We start from the raw sequence: 13,529 nt of genomic DNA, 5'->3' as shown, positions 1-13,529 counted from the left end.
TCATCCGCCTTGGATGCTGGTGTGCTTGCTCATTCTGGAGCAGACGTGTGTTTATGCGATTTGTCGTCATCCCATGACATGTTTGTATTCTTGTCATCGTTTTGCCATGCGCTGTGGCATTGTCCGTCATGTGCCAAGTAGTGCCATTGTGTATAAGTCGTTGTTTCATTGCTGTTGTTTCTGTCGTTCTTGTTTTTGTTGTTTTCGTTGCCGTACTTGTCGCTGTTTTTGTCGTTTCCGTCTTTGGTGTTGGCACTGTCGTTGTTCCTGACTTTGTTGTTCTCGTTGCCGGTCTTGGTGCTGTTTTTGTCGTTTCTGTCTTTGGTGTTGTCGCTATCTTTGTTCCTGACTTTGTTGCGTTTGTTGCCATTCTTGTTGTTTTTATTCTTGCTGTTGTCGTTCTCGTTTCTGCTGTGCTTCTTGCTATTGTTGTTTGTCTTGTCGCGCTTCATGTTGTTTTTGTTCTTGCTGTGTTTCTTTTGACTTTTGTTTTTCTTGTTATACTCTATGAGTGTCCCGAGTGGATAATTTGAGTCATTGAGCATTCCGTCTCGCGAGTGGTGCGAATGATCTGATGTTGCATCGGTGCAGGTGACATCAATCAGTTGTGGAGAATTGGATTCCGCATCTTTGCTTTCTTGGTGCTCGTCTTCTCGCGAGTGGTGCGAATGATCTGATGTTGCATCGGTGCAGGTGACATCAATCAGTTGTGGAGAATTGGATTCCGCATCTTTGCTTTCTTGGTGCTCGTCTTCCGGAGTCAAAGTCTTCTTGATTACATTTGACGCGGTGTCTGTGGACTCTCGGCGCTCCTCTTCTGGAGTCCAAATCTGCATGATTTCAGTTGACGTGGTTTCTCTAGACTCTTGGTGCTCCGCTTCTGGAGTTAAAATCTTCATGATTTCTGTTGATGTTATCTCACTGGACTCCAGGTGCTCCTCTTCTGGAGTCAAAATTTGCATGGTTTCTTTTTGTTTGATGTCTCTGGACTCCAGGTGCTCCTCTTCTGGAGTCAGAATCTGCATGGTTTCTTTCGGCATTGTCTCTGTGGACTCCAGGTGCTCCTCTTCTGGAGTCAAAATCTGCATGTTTTCTTTTGGCGTTGTCTCTCTGGGCTCCAGGTGCTCCTCTTCTGGAGTCAAAATCTGCATGTTTTCTTTCGGCATCGTCTCTCTGGACTGTTGGGTGGCCCGACTCTGTGCTTCTGTACAGACAAGCTGAGAACTGTCAGTCTCACTGTGATCCTGTACGTCGAGTGCGAGCACCTTGTCACTGTTTTCGCTCTGTGCTTCGGTACAGACAAGCTGAGAACTGTCAGTCTCACTGTGATCCTGTACGTCGAGTGCGAGCACCTTGTCACTGTTTTCGCTCTGTGCTTCGGTACAGACAAGCTGAGAACTGTCAGTCTCACTGTGATCCTGTACGTTGAGTGTGATCACCTTGTCACTGTCTTCGCATGCAGTGGGCAGAGGTGCATTGTCTTCTTCTTGTTCCTGTGAGCGTGTTGGACTTTCATAGTCCGCTCTTTCTTCTTGTTCCTGTGAGCGTGTTGGACTTTCATAGTCTGCTCTTTCTTCTTGTTCCTGTGAGCGTGTTGGACTTTCATAGTCTGCTTTTTCTTCTTGTTCCTGTGAGCGTGTTGGACTTTCATAGTCTGCTCTTTCTTCTTGTTCCTGTGAGCTTGGTAGACTTTCATAGTCTGCTTGCGGTTGCTCAGGTACAGCGGGTTTACCTTCATGGTCTTGTTCATGCTTGGTGTCCGCCCGGGAGTGTTTGCTTGCATCCCTGTTGGCGTCTTTCATCACTCGCACTGTGGAGCCTGTCATCGCTCGCTCCGTGGAGTCTTCCTGTGCTCTCTGTGTGGCGTCGTCTTCGTCTTGGGTATTGCTGTCATCCAATGTATCGACGAGCTGCCATGGCACCATGGTGTTGGATTCATCCACCATGAGTAGATTCGTGTTGAGCTTTGCAACGGTGTCGCTGATGCTGTGATCAGCATGTCCAAATAACTCCTCCATGTCTGAGTAGTATTCTTTGAAAGCCATTTCATCTTGGTTGGCTTCTTCTACCACGAGTTGGTTCGTGTTGAACTTTGCGACCGTGTCGCCGATGCTGTGATTAGCATATCAGACTGACTCAGCTATGTCTGAGTAGTATTCTTCGAAAACCAAAGCATTTTGGTTGGATTCATCTACCACGAGTTGGTTCGTGTTGTACTTTGCGACCGTGTCGCTGATGCTGTGATAAGCATATCCGACTGACTCAGCTATGTCTGAGTAGTGTTCTTCGAAAACCAAAGCATTTTGGTTGGATTCATCTACCACGAGTTGGTTCGTGTTGTACTTTGCGACCGTGTCGCTGATGCTGTGATAAGCATATCCGACTGACCCAGTCAGGTCTGAGAGGTAATCGTCGAAAAACAAATCATCTTTTGTTGTTTCGGAATTCTTTTTGTTCGCTTCACTGTGTGTGGTGAAGGCAGCTTTTTCCAAGGTTTTGTGCAAGTTGTTTTTCACTGTTGGTTTAAGTTCAGGCGTTTTTCTGTGTTCTGAGGCAAGAAAATTTGGTTTTACCACTTTAAGTGTCTTGTTTTCAATTTTCGGGCATTTCCCTTTTAAGTGGGCGTGGTCAGGATTCTCAGACGTCATGACGTCACGCGTAGGAACGACTTGCGCAAATCGGCTTTCTTTCCTTGTGCGGTTCGGTGTCCATTGCGCATGCGCGGCTTGCGCATGCGCATGACGGTCCGCGACGAAGACTTTTTTTGACTGCGCATGCGCGGCTTGCGCATGCGCATAACGATCGGCGCCGCAATCTTTTGTAAACTGCGCATGCGCGACTTCCGGTTCCGGCGCATGCGCAGACGCGATTTGTAGTTCTTTGCTTACCATAGACTGCAAAATGTGCTCCGACGCCATTTTATCGCGGATTTCAGCGTTTTTTCTTTCTAAAAGTTGTAAGTTACCTTTTCTTTCCGATCTGGACTGGATTTCAGCATTTTGGCTTTATGAAAAATTCATGTTATTTCTTCTTTTTGATCTGTACTGTGCATTCGCGATTTCCTGATCTTTTTGTGATTTTTTAAGTCTTGCATCACTCAGTCTCTGTGCAGGTTGGACTGTGAGCATGCCTTGCTGTTCAAATTTCTCACAGTACTCTTCAAATTTGTTTAGTAACGTTTGTAAGCTGTTCCTGTCTTCACCTTTTGAGTATTTAAATCCATTATACACTTTCCTATTGACAGGCCCTTCGATGAGAATTGCTATTTTAATTTTGTCTGAGGCTTCTGCTACATCATTAGCTATGAGATAAAAATCGAACATTTGTTTAAACCTTTTCCAGACATTTCTTACATTACCAGTCGTGTCCAGCTGAGGTGGGTATCCATGCCACATCCTCGAATTAGCGATGTCTTCCCCAGTCAAATGTCCAGTAGGAGATTTCCATGCCATTTTGTGCTTTCTGTATCTGCAGCTGAGTTGTCCTGTAGTAAGCGTCTGAAATCACTGCTGGTACCATGTGTTGTTCCTCGTGTCTTAATAAAGCTCGCAGTCTCAAATGTGGAGAAGATGCTTTATTGTGAGTTCGTTCATTCTTCAGAGCTCTATGTACGGCTACCTTCAGTGCTATCCTAGCTGCTGTGTGTCCAGCTATTAGCTCTGCCTGCTGTGTAGTGTTTCCCACTTCCTGTCCTGATCTATTTATATGGCTCTCCCGTGCTCCCTCTAGTGGTCGCTCAGTTGTGTTGCATCTGGTTAACTTGTGATCACCACATAAACTTGCAGTTTAATCTTTTGACGTGAAAATTGTGCATGTCAGAGGATGTGGCACATTCTGATTGGGTCTGTCATGGCTGATGGCAGAAAATTGTCCATAATAGCACAAAAATGCCCCTTGACACACGATGGGCAGGAACGTCTTGTGATGGTGTGTTCGGCAATGTATACCATAATCTTACACAATGGTCGCACACTGCTCATCAGCTCAAAATATTGTTGAGTTTTCAAATATGACCAGAAGCAAGCACAGTGATGAATCAGACACTTGCAGCCGAAGAGCTGAGGTAATGGGCAACCTCCACCGTCCCGGGTTCCCCTCAGGCTTTCAAGGGTAACGCAAACAGAGCTCTTCAAAATAGACTTTTAACCAAAAACTGTGGTGCTGCTTTTTGAGTGCGAGTTTAATCAGCAGCTTGATATCTGATCAGCGGATTCAGGACACTCCGCTGATAATTCTGGAACAGAATGAGCTATTGAATTTTATTTTTACAGAATACAGGAGTAATGCAAGCCAAGTCAGAGTTTAAATGGCCCTCTATCATAGAATCATAGAATTTTCAGTGCAGAAGGAGGCCATTCGGCCCATCAGGTCTCCACCGGCCTTTGGAAAGAGCACCCCACCTATGCCCATACCTCCACCCTATCCCTACACCTTCAATCCCAGTAATCCCATCTAACCTTTTTTGGACACTAAAGGAAATTTAGCGTGGCCAATCCACCTAACCTGCACATCTTGGGACTGTGGGAGGAAACCGGAGCACCCGGAGGAAACCCACGCAAACATGAGGGGAACATGCAGACTCCGCACAGACAGTGACCCAAGCCGGGAATCGAACCTGGGACTCTGGAGCTGTGAAGCAACTGTGCTTACCACTATGCTACCGTGCTAACCAAGGTTATACCCAAGGTGCTCAACTTCACTGAAGCCGTCAACACTACAAAACCATCTGCTCTAATGATCTCATTTGCTCATTGATCATAATCGTTTCTTTAATAAGGTCATGCGGAGTCCACACCGAGTAAAATAAAGAAACAAAGTTTTATTTACTATACAATATATACACAGCCCGTTAGATCCCTACCAGGTTCCTCACTGGTCGGTGTCTTACTGGTCAATCTTTTATACAGAGGACAATAGAGATCCCCCACCCCTAGCAAGGTAGCTCGTATTCCGCAAGGAACATGGGGAAGAAAATCATTCCCACCCCATAGGCCCCGTGCAGGATATTATAGTTTTAATCAGTTACGAGTGGTTGTAATTACTACTGGGCAGCACACAAGTCAAGACTTTGGTTCTGTCTTCACAAATGAGGACACAAATCAGATCCCAGAAATGTTGGACAATGAAAGATTTAGTGAAAGGGAAGAACTGAGGGAGATCAACATTAGTAGAGAAATGGTGCTGGGAAAACTGATGTGATTGAAGGCAGATAAATCCCCAGGGCGTGAGAATCTGCATCTCAGAGTGCTTAAGGAGGTGGCTCTGGAAATAGTGGATGCATTGGTGATCATCTTCCGGGATTCTATAGACTCTGGAACTGTTCCTGTAGATTGGAGGGTAGTTCACGTCACATCAATATTCAAAAATGGAGGTAGAGAGAAAGCAGGGAATTATAGACCAGTAAGCCCAACATCGATAGTGGGGAAAATGCTTGAATCCATTATCAAGGACTTTATAGCGGAACATTTAGAAAGCAATGGCAGGATCAGTCAGAGTCAGCATGGATTTATGAAGGGAAAATTATGTTTGACAAATCTGTTGGAATTCTTTGAAGAGGTAACCAGTACAGTCGACAAGGGGGAGCCAGTCGATGTGGTATATTTGGACTTTCAGAAGGCGTTTGACAAAGTCCCGCATCAGAGATTATTGTGCAAAATTAAAGCGCATGGGATTGGGGGAAATGTATTGAGGTGGATAGAAAACTGATTGGCAGAGAGGAAACAAAGAGTAGGGATTAATGGGTCCTTTTCAAATTGGCAGTCAGTAACAGTGGGGTACCACAGGGATCGGTGCTGGGACCCCAGCTATTCACAATATATATTAATGATTTGGATGAGGGAACAAAATGTAACATCTCAAAGTTTGGAGATGTTACCAAATTAGGTGGGAGGGTGAATTGTGATGAGGATGCAGGGATCCTACAGCAAGATCAGATCTGGACAGGTTGGGCGAGTGGGCAAACCAATGGCAGATGCAGTATAATTTGGATAAGTGTGAGGTTATTCATTTTGGAAGCAAAAACAGGAAGGCAGATTACTACCTGAATGGTTGTAAATTGGGACAGGGGAGTGTGCAGCGGGACCTGGGTGTCCTTGTGTACCATTTGCTGAAGGTAAGCATGCAGGTGCAGCAGGCGGTAAAGAAGGCTAATGGTATGTTGGCCTTCTTTGCAAGATGTTTCGAGTATAGAAGCAGGGATGTGTTGCTACAATTGTACAGGGCCTTGGTGAGGCCACACTTGTGAGTATTGTGTGCAGTTTTGGTCTCCTTCGCCGAGGAAGGATGTTCTTGCTCGCGAGGGAGTGCAGCGAAGGTTTACCAGACTGATTCCAGGGATGGCAGGACTGTCATATGAGGAGATTGACTAGGTTGGGATTGTTCTCGCTGGAGTTCAGAAGAATGAGCGTAGATCTCATAGAGACTTATAAAATTCTAACAGGACTAGACAGGGTAGATGCAGGGAAGATGTTACCAATGATGGGTGTGTTCAGAACCAGGGGTCACAGCCTGAGGATTCAGGATAAACCATTTCGGGCAGAGATAAGGAGACATTTCTTCACCCAAAGAGTGGTGAGCCTGTGGAATTCATTACCACAGGAAGTAGTTGATGCTAAAACTTTGAATATATTCAAGAGACGGCTGGATATTGCACTTGGAGAGAATGGGATCAAGGGCTAAGGGGAGAAAGCAGGATTAGGCTATTGAGTTGGATGATCAGCCACGATCGTGATGAATGGCGGAGCAGGCTCGAAGGGCCAGGAGGCCTCCTCCTGCTCCTATCTTCTATTAATCTATGTAAGACCAATACTGGCTCAATGTTGTGACACGTTCCCTCCTTGGAAAACAAGCCTCTGTATCTGTTGAAAATGTCCAATTGAAAAATTCTGCTAATTAATTTGGTTTGTGTGGAACTGAAAATTGGAAATTTTGAGGGCAGCAAAACATGTTTTGTGGTGTATGTACTTGATTCAAACAATAGTGATTAATGAGCCAATAAGAGTTATTGGAGCAAATTTGAATATTGTCTTGGTGACGTTAGTGAGATTTTAGCCTTTATAGAATCCCCACAGTACAGAAGGAGGCAATTTGGCCCATCAAGTCTGCACCAACTCTCTGAAAGAGCACCCCATCCAGACCCATTCCCCACCCTATCCCCGTAACCCCACCTAACATGAACATCTTTGGAGACCAAGGGAAAATGTTATAGCCAATCCACCTAACCTGCACATCTCTGGATTGTGGGAGGAAACTGGGGAACCCGGAGGTAACCCATGCGCACACAGGGAGAATGTGCAGACTCCATACAGTCACCCGAGGTTGCAATTGGACCCAGGGCACTGGTGCTATGAGGCAACAGTGCTAGCCACTGTGTCACCATGCCACCTTGAACGGAAAACAGAGATGGGCCATTTAAATTCTGAAAACAATCTCATAAATTGGATGGACTCTGGAGATATGGAGCAGCAGTGTTAAAATTATATATTCCAGGTGTAGGAAATGGACATTCATAGATTCTAGTTGTTCCAGCAGTAATACATTTTTTTTAACATCTGGGAATTTGAACCCTGTCTTGGAGCAATGAATCATTCCACTGCTGGTGCTCTTACCATTATTTTGACTTGTAAATGGTAGGCCTTTGAAAACCAGTGTAAATGGAGGAAAACCACAACTGTCATGGATTTGAAGAGAGGGAGAGAGACAATAACGTTCCATTCTGATTGTTTTCAGCAGAGTTAACGGGGCAGTGCACAAAATTAGCGACTGGTGCAATTAGTGGTGGAAGGCACTTAATTAAGCAGCCTAAGCATGACGTTGAGTCAGATAAGGAGAAATTAGCTGCATGGTCAAAGAGATCATTCTTGATGAGTGTCTTAAAGGAGGAAAATGAGGTTGAGAGTCAGCAATGTGTGGATGTCCAATGAAAGTCATAATTCATGTCCTATGTGACTGTGGTGTTCCCGTCTTCCTGGACCTCTCTGCAGCATTTAACAAAATAGAGTCGACCATCTTTTTCTAAAATCTCCTCTTCAGCCCTGTGCACATTTTTGTCTGATTACGTTTGAAGCAACTCAGGTCGCTTCTCAACATTAAGAGCGCTATGTAAATGAAAAGAGGCGTCAGTGCTTTCTGCAGTGAGCTGAGTACCACAAGGGGGCACTAGTGGCTTTTAGAGTACAGTAAATCACTAAGTGTAACCTTCCTGACTTTGGGCCTGAACTCACTCTTTAAGCGCAATAGCTGCAGTTCATTCTTCCAATCTGGTCAAGTCAGCTTCCAATTCAACATGAGATCATAAGGAATAGGAGCAGGCAAAGGCCCTCCTGTCCTTTGAGCCTGCTCCATCATTCAATAAAAGGATTGTGACATAAGAGAAGATGTGCCGCAAGTGACTCAATTATGTAATGGGTATTTATTGGAACCACAAAACAACAACAACTCAGCAATGACCCAAAACTTTCTATGTGACTATATGTGATAGCGCAGCCCCTATATACGAGACAGGCTCAACGAACCATGTGACTGCTTTGTGGCCAACAGTGTGGGAACGTACAAATTCTGGCCATTAGAAAGTTTGTGCGGGGCCCTGGGTGCAGGACCCCTGTGCCCCAGAACATTAGTGAGCCCAAAACCTTCCTCGGTATGGTAAATTATTCTGGAAGATTCATTTTAAATTTAACCACAACACTGGCACCAATACACCAGCTACTAAAGAAGCATTAGTGGTGGCAATGGAGGGAACCCGAAGAGCAGGATTTTCGTGAAGCCAGCCTTGCAGTCCTCAAATCTTTTAGTTAACTTCAACCCAGAAAATTGATTGTGCTCACATATAGTGTGTCCCTTTACGGTGTAGGTGCAATACTATCCCACAAGATGGGAGATGCTTCTGAGGCCCCATTGCCTTTGCCTCGGTGACACTTTCAGAAGCGGAATGGAACTACGGACAGATTGAGAAGGAGGTCTGAGCAGTTATATTCATATGGATGGTGATTTGACATAGTTTTTATTTTCTTTGTTGTTTCATGGGATGAGGACATCGCAGGCAAGGCCAGCATTTGTTGCCCATCCCTAATTGCACTCGAGCCGAGTAGCATTGAAGAGTCAGCCACATTATTGTGGATCTGGAGTGGTTAGCTTTGCTGCCTCACAGCCCCAGGGATCCGGGTTCAAGTCCGGCCTAAGGTGACAGTCTGTGTGGAGTTTGCACGTTCTCCCCGTGTCTGCGTGGGTTTCCTCCGGGTGCTCCGGTTACCTCCTACAGCCCAAAGATTGGTCATGATAAATTGTCCTTTGTGTCCAACAGGTTAGGTGGGGTTACTGGGCTACAGGGAAAGGGTGGAGGCGTGGGCTTAAGCTTAAGCAGGGTGCTCTTTCTAAGGGCTGGTACAGACACGATGGGACAAATGGCCTCCTTCTGCACTGTAAATTCTATGATTCTATGGAGCCACATGTAGGCCAGACCGGGTAAGGATGGCAGATTTCCCTCCCTAAAGGACATTAGTGAACCAGATGTTTTTTATGACAATTGGCAATTGTTTCATGGTCATCATTAGACTTTTATTTCCAGATTTTTTATTGAATTCAAATTTCACCATCTGCCATGGTGGGAATCTTATCCGGGAAGCCAGAACATGGCCCTGGGTATCTGGATTAGTATTCCAGTGACAATATCACTTTGCCACCACCTCCCATTACCGACCACAAGCCACGACTGGGATATTTGAATGAGACAAGACAATACCGCCAATAGCTTTGGTTAGAGTGCAACATTGGGCCTTGCTGCTGGCAGCCAACAATCATGCTTTCCAGCGCCGGCTTGGCACGCAGATTGCCAATACAGATGCAATGAGCCGACTCTTCCTGCCGAAGAGTCCCGCCTCCACGAATACCCAGGACATCGTATTGGTTTTGAACTCACTCCCTCTCGGCAGCTACATCCTCTCCCTTAGGACATTTGACCATCTTAAAGGTGATATATAAATGCAGGTTTTGTTGCTGCTGTCGGCTGACATGAGCTGTTTCCTTGTTGGAGAAGGTGTCAATGGATTTGAACCGTGGAATTCTAAGCAAACAGCTCCATTCCTGATAGAGGGAATGAAGGAATGTTATTTATGAATGAGGTGAAGATGATTGACGTGAGGAAAACCTACAGCAATGCCCTGGGGAAAAGCGCGGGCTTTCCTCTGGTTTCTGGGCATGCCCGGCACTGGAGGAGTTCTGGAAGGGGGTGGCGAGGACGGTGTCAAGGGTGGTGGGATCCAGGGTCAAGCCAGGATGGGGACTCGCGATTTTTGGGGTTGGGGTGGAGCCGGGAGTGCAGGAGGCGAAAGAGGCCGGTGTGCTGGCCTTTGCGTCCCTAGTAGCCCGGCGAAGGATCTTGCTACAATGGAAGGATGCGAGGCCCCCAAGCGTGGAGACCTGGATCAATGACGTGGCGGGTTTCATTAAGCTAGAGAAGGTCAAATTCGCCCTGAAAGGATTGGTACAAGGGTTCTTCAGGCGGTGGCAACCTTTCCTCGACTTTCTGGCTCAACGATAGAGTACTGGGACAGGGGGGGGGGGGGGGGACGATGACTGTGTTTGTTTATTTTATTTTATTTTGTTTATTTAATTTTAACTTATTGTTAAGTTCTCTTGTTGGGGTTGGAGGGGTGGGGGGATCTGATACATGTGTTGAAACAGTTTGGGGGGTGTTACGGTTGTTATGGGGTATTTTGTTGCATTTTATTGTTTGTTGTTACCTGTAAGAATGTATAAAATTATTTTGAAACACAAACGTTAAAGATATATGCATGTTTACTAAATACTTGACAAGATTATGTAATGCAAGATTGCAGAATTCAGATAATGATTCTTCTGGGATGGATATAATCTCCATTTATCTAAAATAACTGACCAAATAAAGTTCTAATTGACCATTAAGAAACAAATTCCAGTAAGTACTCCATCATCAATCATAACCCCACTGACAGAGTGTAGAATTTTGAAACTGGGCACTAATAGCGCTCTTCAATCAATAGCAGTGGCTCTGGAGGCAGCACACTTTGTACAGCAACGTAAGCTCCCTATTGGTGCGACCAGAAGATTCTGCTGGCGTGAATTAATAACTTAATCTTTATTGGCTTACATTAACACTGCAATGAAGGTACTGTGAAAAGCCCCTGGTCACCACATTCCAGCGTCTGTTCGGGTACACAGAGGGAGAATTCAGAATGTCCAATTCACCTAACAGCACGTCTTTCGGGACTTGTGGGAGGAAACCGGAGCACCTGGAGGAAACCCACCCAGACACGGGGAGAACGTGCAGACTCCACACAGACAGTGATCCAAGCGGGAATCGAACCTGGGACCCTGGAGCTGTGAAGCAACAGTGATAACTACTGTGCTACCGTGCTGCCCTTTTACTGGATAATCCCGCTCCTACATGTGAAAAGTTAGTCTGATTCTGAAAAATGTTCGCAGAAAAATTAGCAAAATATTTTCTGAGATACTGGCAGGAACCACTACTTTTCTTGTCTCCTCTGCATCTCCCCCCACTGCCCCCACCCTCCCACTCTCTCCTGGCAGCCTCTTTAAGCACTTGGGATGATGATTCTTCATTCTAACCTTTCTGGTTCAATTTCAGGCTTATTTCTTACACTCTACCACCATCATGACTCTCATTCATGGAAACAAAGAATCCCTACCGTGCAGAAACAGGCCACTCGGCACATCGAGTCTGCACTGACCCTACCTAGGGCCACTCATTCGGCCTATCCCCGTATCTCCACAAGTGGGTCGCGGGCAGGTGTTGGAGGGTTGCGGAGCTCTCGGTCGTGGCATTCCTCCGCTGATCCTGATCACAGGAGAAGAACCCAATGGCCTCTACTGGCATTTAAATTGATAATGGTGGCCACTACTGTCTTCCGACCATAAGTGGCAGCAGTGAGCAGGTCATGCACCCTGCATGTACACTTGACGTCAAGCACCCTGTACGTACGTGCTTTTGGCACCAAATCACGGAAGAGAGCTTCTTCTTTACAAAACTTGATTCACCACCACTTGGAAACACCCTTGAGGTTAAAGAAACACTTAATGTTAGCCAATAAAACTGAAATAAAGCCAAGGGCAATTTAAAATCAGATAGGACTGAGACTCCATTGTCTAACTCAAGTTGCAGTTTTGCCAGATCTAACTTTGAGAAAATCTGGCCTCCTGACAGCAATGTGAACAGGTCCTCCGTATTCGGTAAAGTATCAGGTGGATTACATTGCCTTATTGTCACCACATATTCTTACACTACCATTTGATGCTGCTATTGTGGGACTATCCCAATTACTTTGTTCACTGTAAGAGATAATGGCCGGGATTCTCCCCTACCCGGCGGGGCGGCGTAGCGGAGTGGCGCCAACCACTCCGGCATCGGGCCTCCCCAAAGGTGCGCCGGAGTGGTTTCCGCTACACCGATGGCACCAAAACTAGCGCCAATGGCCTTTGGCGCTACGCTGCCCGGCGTCGGGGCTGACATCACCACCGGCGCATGCGTGGTAGGGGGGTCTCTTCCGCCTCCACCATTGTGGAGGCCGTGGCGGCAGCAGAAGAAAAAGAGTGTCCCCACGGCACTGGCCCACCCGCCGATCGGTGGGCCCCGATCGCGGGCCAGGCCATCGTGGGGGCACCCCCCAGGGTCCGATCGCCCCATGCCCCCCCCCAGGACCCCGGGGGCCCGCTCGCGCCACCAATCTCACCGGCAGCAGAGGTTTGAACCACGTCGGCGGGATTGGCCTGTCAGCGGCGGGACTTCGGCCCATCCCGGGCCGGAGAATCGACCTGGGGGACACGCCAATCGGCGGGGCATGATTCCCGCTCCTGCCGATTCCCCGGTGGCGAGATTTCCGGCCACGGCGGGGGCGGGATTTACGCCGGCCCCGGGCGATTCCCCGACCCTGTTGCTGTTCGGAAAACAAATGTAGTTTTAAGGGATTTATATTTGTATTGGCAAACATTAGAAATAAGATATAATTTTAAGTGGGTTAAACTTCATGTTTCTGTCCCTGGGATGGTAAAACATACAGTCATATTCATGCTGGTGTTTGTATGTGTGGGGATTTGTAAGGTTCCACCTGTGTTTCTATTGTGCTTAGAGAGAACTATAGTCTAAAGAATAAATAGAAGGGTGGGTGTTACTTAGCAACTGGACCCTTGGAGGGATAAAAAAAAGCTTTTATGATTTAGTTTTAGTTGGATATATTGCAGTTGGAGACAGGACACTGGGGAGTGAACCTCTCTCAACTCTGGCAGGAGAAGATGGACAAGACACAAGAGTTGCAAAGGTGCAAGCTTCTGAAGGAAAAAGATACAACCCAGGTATCCAGGGTTGGAACAGAAAAAATATTTAAGACACCTGAAATCAAGGGACAGAGACCAAGGTATTGTTCAGAACAAAGAATAAAGAACAATACAGCACAGGAACAGGCCCTTCGGCCCTCCAAGCCTGTAGTGGTCAACCTTTACCAAAACCCTCAGCACATCCTAGTGCCGTAATCCTCCAT

This window comes from Scyliorhinus canicula, chromosome 2 (assembly GCF_902713615.1).
Source record: "Scyliorhinus canicula chromosome 2, sScyCan1.1, whole genome shotgun sequence".
NCBI lineage: Eukaryota > Metazoa > Chordata > Chondrichthyes > Carcharhiniformes > Scyliorhinidae > Scyliorhinus > Scyliorhinus canicula.
Note: the sequence above shows the minus strand (reverse complement) of the source record.